Below are 10,312 nucleotides of genomic sequence, written 5' to 3' on the forward strand. Positions count from 1 at the left end.
AAGCAGTTGCGATTGTCCAATTACTGTCTCAGTAATGTCTCTTGGCTATACATTTTTGCATAAGAGAAGAATCACAAAAAAAATGAATAAAAATATATTTAAAAACATAATATTTATAACATAATAGAGCTTTCATTGTTAAAGATACAATAACTGTCCAGTGGGACCAAGATAATTTTAAATTGTTCCCAAGACCCACAAGTGTACTGGGAATTACTTTCTTTATTTGCTAAGGCTAATACTACAAGATATGAAACTTGTAGGAACATGCTGAAAAATGAGAAACAAGAAAAGCGGGAAGGAAGATAAATAAGGCAGAGAAATGAAAGGGCAACGACACAGTATGAGAGAGACAAGGTTGGAGCCAAAAACATGTGAAGTTGCGAAGTCGTTTATTATATTTCAACATTTATCTCTGTGAGAGAGAGCCGAGTTATCAGGAGGACTAAATTGAAAGACATTCAAGCGTGCAGTAGAGAGTCAGTAAAAGGAACACAAATCGGCACGAACTCTCTCAGTATTCCGGGTTTAGCATACTGTTCTGCATGGAAAAACCTTTCATGCACATATATGCACCACACACACAATTGTACTCGCATAATGCACACACAGAGATAGCGCAAACATTAAAATGCAAAAGCAATTAAACGCAAGCCACAACAGTGCCGAAGAAGTGCCAACCCGACGGTAGGACTTTGATTATTTTAATTAGAGAAATATGGCTGACTCATTCGTTAATATAATTGAAGGAAAAGGAGGATCATTTTCCAGACGGAAAACCTGTTTCAGACTGTGACTATAGTTAGAGGGTACGACTACTTTACATATGCTTTAGTGCAAAAGGGCAAAGCACTTATGCAAATGTGTTTAGAGAGACAAACTGTGCTGATGAGATACTTTTGTATTGTGTCTTTTATTTAATGGCTCCAACTTATTCTAATTGTAAATGTATGTGATTTAAATTTGTTTAATAAGCTGACTCCTGCAGGAGCTGGGAATTGCATTAATCTGCATGCTAAATTAGTTTGTCTGAATCCAAAACTTGTCTGGCTCAGGGAGTTGAGCTCTTGTAAGGGATTATAACAGGGCATTAATACTAAGATCCATGGAAAGCCAAACAATGTGTGTTTCTTTCTGTCTCTTAAAAATTTAGCAAATGAATTAACATAGTATCATTTTACAGTCATGCTGAATAGATGAACTATGCTCCAGAGTGTGTACCCAAGCAGGTCCCTTATAGACATGCCCCTGTGTGTTAATTGTCCTTGATGTTTAAAGTGTTTCTAGTTGTAATTTGCATCTAATATGCTTTATATTGAGTGCTTTGTACAGTATGAGCATACATACTTTATGTCTGCTGGCTTCCTATTTGTATGTGAGATTCTGTCAAGGAGACAAACACACAATCAGATGAAGTAATGAGGGAGTGAAACAAGAAAGAGTATTTGTTGATCACCATACAGTAGCTTAAAGCCACAATCAAAAGGCAGTTTACCAAGGATAACAATCACATTGGATTGCAATTCTTCAAGACCTAAAAACCACCTTAATTACAGAAGCCTTTGAAAACTTTATGGTCACCCTGTTACTCCCTGAGGAGACATCCCATACCTAGACATAAACCACAGATGAGTTAGAGAGGCTGGAGAGTTACACTTAAATACACAGTTTGCAGACTCTCTGTTTGCAATTGCACCCCTTTGGATAAATATACAAAATGCTCTCCAACCCTGGTGAAATGTATAAACTCTATACAATGTGATGGAACATGCATTAAAGTATATTTTATCGTAAAATGTTACGTATTATATATTTTTAAAACCTGTTCATAGAACTGCTGAGTTCATTTCCTGCTACACTGTAAAAGTTTTCCACCTTACATTATTCATTCTAACTGTGCCACTAAGCTGTTTTGCCAAATATGTTTGGAAAGAAATGTTATTGCTGCCTAGATTATGTTCCCTGGGAATGTTTTTTTCCAGTTCAAGTGTTACCTTCTTGTATTACGCAGACTGCAGGGAGGTTGTCGGCCTAGATGGTGGGTGTACAAAGTGCAACAATGATGGGGTTTAGCATCCGGAGGCCAATATGTGTTTAGGTTAAGACTAAAACACTTGGATTGAGATTAGGTCAGTGACAGGCTGTTTGTAATGTTATATAATGGTTTAGGTTAAATATTTAAAAAAGTAAACATGTCATGTTTTATGCTTCCAGTTAGTGTCAACTTTTCAAATATTTAGCCAAGAACATCTTCTCTAACCTTAATAAAGTGCTCGGAGTGCCTCATAAAAATGTTAGCCGTGCTTACATTATTGATAAGAAGACTAACACCATGCCAGCAGCTCTGCAATGTCAGCATGATAGCACGCTCACAATAACAATGCAAACATGCTGATGTTTACCAAGTATTTTTTTTACCATGTTCAACATCTGAGCATGTTAGCTGCTAATTAGCACTAAAACAAGGTGCAGCTAAGGGTGATGGGAATATCATTCATTTTGCAGGTATTTAGTCATGAAGCAAAGTATGAGACAAAATAAAATATCAATCGCCTGGTGGCACTAGAGGAAAAATCAGGGGATCAACAAAGTTATTAGAATTTTTCCTGAGGAGCATGAATATCTGTACAAAATATCAGGACATCCAATAAAAACTGATATTTCAGAGAGTGGTACACCGACCGAGATCCACCCAAAGAGTTGTGTACTACAAAGTGTACTGGCTAAAAACATATGGGAAATTTAGAGCAACTATTGTAACAACTATTTTGCTAATTGATCGTTTTTAAACAATAATACCAAACATTTGTTGGTTTCAGCTTCTCAGATGTGAGGATTTGATGATTTTCGTATCGTATATAATGAACTGAATATCTCTGGGCTTTGGATTGTTGGTCAGACAAAACGAGACATTTAAAGGTTTCACCCTGGGCTGTGAGAAATTACCGGTATTTTTTACTATTTTCAGAAAATAATCTGCAGATAAACTGATTATAAAAATAATTGTTAGTTGCAGTTCTACTATGATCCCTCAACTTACTTACTCAATAAAGGTCAAATATTATTGTAAGTACATTACACTACATAATGACTAAATATCTGTGCTATAAAATGTGTATTCACTTCTATTCAAGTTTATTCACATGCACTGACTTCATTGTTATCATTCCAGGATTTGAATGTTTGGCACAGTTTGATATAAAAACTCTGAGGGATTTTAGCCATTTAGAGCAACTGGTCTCAAATTGTTCCACCTGAAGAACATTTTCAAAACAGCTATGCTCTAAATTAAACATGGCTTTAGCATGCTACCTTGCATGGTAAACAGGAATTTAATGAGTTTCAGCCCAACTGGAAACCTGTTGAGCCTCATTTTGCAGGAACAGGAGAAGGTTTTTGTAAACATGAAATATTGTAATAAAAATGTAAATGTCCAGACTGAAAAAATATTCAAATTAATCAAAGAACAGATATGTTAAACATCTGATGTGATGACTTATACATTAAGTAGAATCCTGTGAGCTCAAAATAAAGCTTTACAAGGGTCATTGTTTGCTGCCACATAAGGAAATATTTTTCACAACGTAGATCCTAATGTTGTTTGTGACATTTTAAATTATCTATAAATGATAAAAATGAAATGAATTTAGACCTCAGATGTGACTCTGTGGGTGATTTACAATACATTATAGAAATATTAAGCATCACCTTGCCTCTAAAGAATAACAATTACAGCTCTTTTCAGAAGCACCTGCCTGGCAGTTTATGTCAGGGTTGCAAGAGGACAAGCATCCCATTAAAATATCTTCTGTGGAGTTCATTAAAATACCATCTGCTCACCAAAAAAATCACAAAGATTTATGACAGAGTAGAACTGCTCTCGAGGGAATTGTAAAAAATTCTAAAAAAATTTAAGATTCAGTAATCTGGCAACAGTGGTATTAGACGATGCATGATTATGCATGCTGATAGGCTTTCAGCTAAGATCCCTGGAAACAAGTTCTCACTGAAGCAGCCAAACTTGCAATAAGTGGAGCATCCAGGCAGAGCGAAACGCTGCAACCAGCCGGCACCACACATAAATTCATACATGAAGAACCGCAGTAGAGCGTAAGAGGATTCAGAGTAGGAGTAGAGGAGAGCAATCGTAATCATACTCATGAATACTAACAAGGCTGGGATAGAACAGAGTAGCACATTAAGGACATGATTCATTACACAAGAAGATGTACACAACACAATCTAACCAACTGCCTCCATTTTTAATAATAGGCTTATAGAAACATACTGAAATTGGGTTTTCATTATGAGCACTTGTGTTTTACATTTCTGATCCAATTTCCTGCATTTACACAGTAAATGTTTCCATTTGAATATTTGTAGCCTCTTTCTGTGTTTAGCATTCCCTCTTGTTCCGAGGAAGTGATGAGATGAAGCCAAGGAGTGTTAATACATGATGTGAATATGGTAAATTGAGTGAGAGCCATGCGGATTAGGGTAGAGTGAAGCATGATATATACAGTATCAGGCATCCAGAGCTCAAAGTAAACAAATTTAAATGAACTAAATATGAGAGAGCGAAGGAGAATCCACAAAGATTTAAGCATTAAAGTCTGCGTTTATACTTGAAGGTGTTACTGTTGGGTCTCTAAGCAAAGGGACTCATATACGATTATGTGCAGGCTGTCCCAGTTGACTGTAGCAGGACTGAATTCATTGTGTACCTGAAGTAACTTAATTATCTACAGTAGCTCTCATTTGACTTTGTGATACAGACTAATAACAACTGCTACGAGAATATACAGTAGACAAAGTTTATTTGTCCTGCACTGGAGAGAGACTATTACCCACTTTTCATCAGCTTGCTCTACAATTCCAAACATCTGCATCCTAACGAGTAATTTATTTTGATTTTGCATCCCAATGTGTTATTTTCTTGAAGAAATATTTTGCTAGTTTCAAACACAAATCAACATTTTTTGAGAATAATAGAATCAAATCCCACTTTTTCTAACTCTATTGTAAGCAATCTGCCTCACTCGGTCTTCTTTTACAATACTGACACTCATTACCATAAAATTCCCGGACTAAATGTCTTATTAAGATGATTGTTTGTTGTCTTCACAATCAGTAAACACTACCAGTTCTGGAAACACACACAAGAAAATAGCACATCAAACCTCAAGCAGACCATTCACCATTCTTGCTGTGCACAAAAGATTTGATGCAATTGCTAAACGAAGGAACAGTAAATATAGTTTATCATGAGCCAATAGCTGTAAATAAAACTCCAACATATTGAACACATTTTTGAACAATCCTGCCGTTCAGCCTCTCCTGTAAAAACTGTATTTCTCTTTAACTGATATCCCAGTATTGGAACGATATGGCTTTGCATTATATCCCTTTACAGTAAATCCATTCAACAAGAAACATATCAAAGTGATAGAAAACGCTTTAGAAATGCTTTTATATAATGATTTTACTGCATAGAAGTAATGGAGCTAGAAGTGAAGATAACTGAAACAAAACGATGGCCAAAAGGGAACCACTGACCTCAAAGTGTACAACACTGCTCTCAGAAATAAACCTAGTTTGACCTAATCTGAGGCACAACTGTTATTGTACTGACCACCTGGGGGCATACTCTTCACAGGGCAGCAGAACAGTAAATCACTTTGTCTGGACCCACGAGACAGGTGTAATGATGGGTAAAGAGGCTTATCCTGAGCACCAGTACTGAGATCTAATGGTCTGTAACATTCTGCACCTCCTGAGCTTGATTTTACATGGTGGGATTACAACCAGATAGCCTCTTTGTTAAATTGCATTACTCCAGATTACAGGACCAGATTACAAGATTGTGTGGCAAGAGGTCATGACCAGTGTACAGTTTATTATCAGAGAAAGCAAGCTTCATGATCCATATGATGTGATGATATGATCTAGATATTGTGTGTTGAATTGTTTGTCTGTTTTTTTAATCAGTGCTAAAACATCAGTAAAACGTCCAGAGAGAAAACATAAAGCTTTAGTTTAAGTCTTAAATAGTGAAGAAAAACAAATACTAATATGTCTTATAGTCTCATATTCAGTCTTATATGAGTCAAACATGTCAGGTTCCATACGGTTTATTACAAACACTAACTTTCTCATACTAACAATTTTCTAAATTTCTTATTCTGATCTGAATCTGATAACTACCTATTTTATCTTTGAATTCATCAATGCTCCAACTACAATATTAGAAAAGTAGAAAGATTTTATCACTAATACACAAAATAATAAAACTGATTCTAATTGTATTTTATTGTGAATTGTTATTGTTATTATTGTCGGTTAACAGTATATTGACGATAGGAAAGTAGACTAATGGTATTTTAATTGAAAATGTAACTACTGGTCTTAATTACTACAAAGGGTATGTAACGGTAGATTTTCACATTATTCCTACATTAATCAAGATGTTTTTCTTTTTAAATAATATTTTAAAAAACAAAGAAAAAGTTCATAAAATAAAGTAAGTAATTTAATCACAACCACAAACTTTGAAACCTTTGCAAGCATTTCACAGCGCTAAAAGAGCTCCACAACAGTCACATTATCAGTGGCTGACTGAAGGTGCAGCGGTCAAATAAAAAAAAAACTCAAAGTGTGTGTGTGTTGGTAAAAAAAAAAAAAAAAGACAAAGGTGCATGAAGCAGCTCTGGGCCAGATGCCCGCCTGGCCCGACTCCTCAGAGCGATTGCTTCTGGCAGGGAATCAGATAGAAGGGAGAGTAATTTATATTTCCTGCACCACCCCACAAGCTGTGGAGGCAGGGAGCATTTAAATCTCGTCTAAGGTCAACAGGGAACTCAATGGCTTTGATAACAAGTATCCCATCTTTGATTCCTCACTCTTCTCGCCTCTGCAGAAATTCTACCTTTGATGAGGGGTTGTGCAAAAGGTTTTAAAGTAAACAAGGCGAGCTGGATGACAAAGACTGTGTTTAGGAGGCTGAGCTGACATGTGGAAAAAGTTGAGATAAGGGAAACAAAAGGCATACCAGTGTCGCTCCACATCACATTAATGTCCCCACTCATGTTTGCTGTGTACACAGAAGCTGATGTTTTCTCATGAATTACTCAGGTTTCAGTCCTGTGGAGGCAACTGCAGCAGCCGCACCACAAGGAAGCTCACCTAAGGCTGATTGCTGAATAATGGACTAATAGATCAGCTTGTGCTCTTCTTTCCTCCAAATGAGTCAAAACAGAATAAACTGGAAGGTGGGCTCCGCAGATGGGCGGTGAAAATCTCTCCAGGAACTTTAAGCTCTCTGTGGTTGGCAGACGAAGTCACAGGAGGACACGTATAATGCCTCTGTGCCAACTCTGAGTCTCCTGCGTAAGCAAGCCAATCCTAGACACTTATCCACATCAGCCAGACACAAACAACCCCACAACAAAAGGGCTGCAAAGAGTACAAACACTGTCTGTCACTCAAGAGGAGATTGACAGGGAGATGGGCCTTTTCATATCACCCAAACTCCCACTGAAATTGAGGTGAACACCTTTGATCTGCAGCAAGATGCGTGTAGTGATCCAGATCAGCTTTGTGACAGTGCCCGGGGTTTCCATAGAAACATGCGCCCCTCTAACACGCCAGTCTTAAACATCCTGAACCACATCAACAGATGGTTTCTGGAGAGGCTGAAGGATGATGAAGTCTCACAATCTGGCATGCATCATTTCACCTGACAGAGGCCATATTGTCATCTTAAAAATATCCACAGTGAAGGATACCTCCTTTATTTAGGCCTACAAAAATAGCATTTGTTTGATTGAATGAGAGGATTACATGTGTGTAAAATGATGTGATGGGGTCTGGGAACAACAAAAATGAATGTGTCTGCCTCATGACATTTGAAAAACAATCCCATCTGTCATGCCGTATCAGGAAATATAAAACTATACTGTCATTTTATTCCTGCACTCAGGTTTGCCTAATCATCAGCTGTGACAGACGTGTTTTTAAATCTTCTCTGCAGTCAGCTCCAATATGGTCGTTTTTATGTGTACTCATTAATCTTTTCTGTTTCCCTGGTGTTTCTGAGTGGGTAGAAATGTGGAAACTGGTGAGAGAGGACTACCAGCTGAAAGTGCATTTGTTAAAAAAGAGCAACCCCAGCTCTTTGAAGTCCAGCCCACTTCAGCTCGCACTATAGTACAAAGATGTAACATTGGAATAAATGCAAAGGATTAGAGGTGGACTGATTTCCATACAATGGGGTATTAAGAAAAAAATCTCAAAATGAGGCACGAGATGAAAGCTGGTGGTTTCCTCTGACACATTCAGGTAATAACGGTTCCTTTGTGTTCAAACACCCAAAGATACTTACAGAACAAAGAAAAGAGCTGCACATGAAGAGGATCTCATGAAAGATAACCTAGCTTTCCTGCAGGCACTGCAGCTCAAAATGGCTAGAAATAACTGAAATCATGGATCGATTTCAGGATAGGGCTACATTTTTGCCTCCCTGGACCACCTTTGTCCTATTTTTCCCTGACTATATTTCGTTCTCTGTTTCTCTATCTCTGTCTCCCTGTGTCAAATAGTTTATTAGTTATCTATGTACCAGATCTGAGCTGATGCATTTTCTCACTAATAACTGCAGGACAACCCAAATTTCTACTGGATCATTAATCTAGCCTCCCAATCTATTTTTACTTTGGGCTCAGGCTCATATTGCTCCTTTAATTCTGCTGTGGTCAATAATGAATTAAGGTAGATCTGCCAACTTCGTAATTGAAATGACTAAACTGGCAGCTTACTGCTCTGCCACAATCAGCTATGATTTCTGGCTCATGAAACTTTTCCTTTTCATTTCTCTTCATGGGTTGATTTCTTTTGAACCCAGTGACTCTATGTAAAGATTATGCCTCTTTGTGACTGTGAGGCTGCAAAGAGGAAAAAAAGATGAACTGTCAGTTAAAATGCACATTGCAATGCTGAGTATGAAGTGTGCTGTATAAATTATAAATGTTTATATAAATAAACAAGGTAGGTCTTCACTTGACTGAAACTGTGGAAATGGAAAGTTTCCAGTAAAAGATGCTAAAAAGACTACAGTTGTGCTAATGGCTCTGTGAGGCTTTACCATGTTTACCATGTTTACTATCTTACTTTAGCATGTTAGCATTGATATGGCACCACCACAGTGGGGACTCATAGTACTGCAATAAAATCCCCCATGGCCACAAAAGAAGTTTCCCCAATAGACCACTATTATCAAAGAAACATTTGTCTCATGTCATATGTGACAGAAGGCCAATTATTACTGTTTAATATTTCCAAAACTTTTCCCTAGAGAGCCTAGAGAACTGAGAAAAAGACAAGCAGACAGAATCAGCGAGATAAACATAAAATACGCATGTGCAAATGCTTAATGCAAAATTATGATTATTCCAATTATCTATGAACTCCCCCTGCTCTTGCATTAATTTCTAACTGCAGGAAGCCTCTTTTTTCTCTATAACTAACTCTGTATTGAGTGTTTTTCAGAGGGATAGTTATTTGGTTTAACTTTGCGTTCTCCCTGCTGTTTTCTCTCCTGGTCTGGTCTATGCTGGAGTCGGACAGTTACAGTGCCTAACCATCGCCTCAGTTTCTCTTTTATGTTTTTATGTTTTATGCTTTGTACCATCTGTGCACATACGATGTACTGTGATGCATCATTGTGCAGTGACGCATTGGTGAGGTATGGACTGGTTATTGATTTCTCGTGAAATGGGCGTGTTTGTGCTTGTGAGTAATGGACAGACCAAGTTGGGCATCGACCATATACCCTAGTGGCATGCTGCTAGCCAGGCTAAGAAGATGGTTATTGCTTGATTTGAACAGTAAAAGATGATAAAAACAGGACAAAAAGAAGTGTTCAGGGTCTGTAGCTTGATCTATTCCCAAATTTGCAATTAATACTATAATTGGTTACTCACTTAACTCTGATCTAAGGTAACATACGGTCCACAATTGACTGAATTGACTTGATTGAATTGAATCAGCTATTCTCTACTCAAGCTGTTGAACACATAAGTGCTAAGGTAAAGTGCTTCTATTTGTACAGACTTACACAGGCCGAGTTTCTGAGGTGTGGTTCTGTTTGTGGTGACTGACCTGCACAGCTGAGTATTTGCTCTGAACTGATCCACTCTCCCAGGGTGAGGAGAGGACTCCAACTTTAAATACATGGACAGTTACACCGATCGGCCATAACATTATGACCATGGTAATATGGTCTGTGGCTACCCAGCCCCATACACAACAAACTGTG

The sequence above is a fragment of the Morone saxatilis genome, unplaced genomic scaffold (assembly GCF_004916995.1).
Source record: "Morone saxatilis isolate NCDOM2014 unplaced genomic scaffold, NCSU_SB_2.0 Contig18, whole genome shotgun sequence".
Lineage (NCBI taxonomy): Eukaryota > Metazoa > Chordata > Actinopteri > Moronidae > Morone > Morone saxatilis.